This window comes from Buceros rhinoceros, unplaced genomic scaffold (assembly GCF_000710305.1).
Source record: "Buceros rhinoceros silvestris isolate BGI_N320 unplaced genomic scaffold, ASM71030v1 scaffold16476, whole genome shotgun sequence".
Classification (NCBI taxonomy): domain Eukaryota; kingdom Metazoa; phylum Chordata; class Aves; order Bucerotiformes; family Bucerotidae; genus Buceros; species Buceros rhinoceros.
The window spans coordinates 30,480-32,225 of NW_010417083.1; the positions used below are offsets into that span (position 1 = coordinate 30,480).

General features: G+C 47.7%; 1 protein-coding gene across 1 annotated transcript in view; it reads right to left on the reverse strand.

The window, feature by feature from the left end:
- NPR3 (natriuretic peptide receptor 3) overlaps positions 1-1,746 on the reverse strand; it is a gene marked incomplete at both ends in the record, with an annotated part of 31,901 nt that overhangs the window by 29,308 nt on the left and 847 nt on the right. The gene's annotated exons all lie outside the window — the stretch shown is intronic.

The following is a 1,746-nucleotide window of genomic DNA, read 5'->3' on the forward strand; positions in this document are numbered from 1 at the left end:
ACCACTCGGGGGAGCCCAGCAGCAGCCTCTGGAAGCAGAGAAGCTCCAGTGTCAAGAGCCCAAGACAGCATCACAGTGGATACAACACAGGAGCTCTTAAGAACTGGTGAGAAAACCAACTGACCAGAAACATTTCTAGAAAGTTCTCTGGACAGTGCTCCCATTGCCCACAGGCCCTGATGACCCATTTGGGGGACCTCCAAGGAGTCCCCAGAAGAAATGAAGTCTCACCTGGTCAGCTAAGGCACAAGCTGCATCCTTCACACGATACACAGCTTTTAAAATATCGTGACAATCTGAAAGATGCTGTGAGCATGTGACCCCTCAGGCCCAAAGGAACATGCCAGGCACATCCTGTGGTCAGTCTTTGAAGTTTGAAAGGCACCAGCGGAAGCTGAAAGGCCCCACTTGCTGCATTTCACAATAGCAGCATGAGCCAGAGATGAAGAGATGAAATGGAGGGAGGGACCTCACGGAGAGTGGGGGAAAAAGACAGTCAGAGGGCTGCTTTAGTTCAGCCATTTGCAAGTCACAGAATGATGAAAGCCCAAAGATCTCAGCTCAGCAAAGCACTTAAGTCCAGGCTGAGAGCAAGCCTCTCCTCCCTGACTGTCAGCAGGTCTGAAGAGCAGGGATGTCTTCAGCCATCAGTCATGCCCCCACAGCACAGCCACAACTTCCTACAGCTAAGAGCGAACACTCATCTTTCCCCGCCATAAGTATGCTTATGTTACAGTCTTAGCATCAGGAAAACAAAAACACACACACACAGAAGTTACACTGAATAAAAAAGAAAAGCATCTTTCCCCACGTAGTGGTTTCCTCTAGCACTTGCACATTTCTTTCTCTCCATTCAGCTTATTTCCCTAAGTAGTACTCGCTGGGAAAGCTCTGTGTGACACATCTACTTCACTGACCAGAGATTTAAAGAGCCATAGCTATTAGAGCTCTGTTATCTCACACATGTCCCTGTATACGTAAAGGATTCCACAGCAGCCCAACATCGGCAGTGAAAGGCTGATCCATCCACAGCCTACGGCGCCGTAACACTGGCTCTGCCAGTCACGCACACCGAGATCTTTATCGGTCTGATTTTGATGCTATTTTAACATTCTACAACCAAATATGCAAAAATTGCACAAAGTACATCTATGCCTCTTTTGGAAAACAGGTAAGTACTCCCTTTAACTTGATCCTGTGGTCTACTCTTGGAACACTTCTTTTTTACCAGTGACTTACTGGGGAAGCCTACGGCTAGCAAAAGCCTCTGATGAAAATGCCTTTTTGATAAGCCCAAGTATCCATGCATTCCTCAGCAAGGTTTCTCTTTAAAACACATCCAACTACAAATTTGCACACCCCAAAGCACTTTAAGCGTTTTACTGCTTCACGACGCAGTCAGTTATCCAGCCCAGAGGTGACTTTCCAAGATGTTTTACAAACCATTTATCTCCAGTGTTTTGCTAACAGTTGGTGGCAATATTACTGCTCATACAGGTATCACACACATCCCCTGAAATGACTGCTTCCCCTAAATGCATTTACAGAGTGACTTACAGAGAGTCACTGCAAAAATCTCAGCACATAACCAACAGATTTGCTGCTCCACAGATGCGGGTGCTTTTGGGTAAGGCAGACCGTCAGCAGAAAGCCGATTTCTTACTGTGCCACAAAACCGCGCTGGTGCGGTCCCGGAGGGCGAGCCTCCCTCCCCGCCACTGGCGGCAAAACTAAAGCGGGCAACGC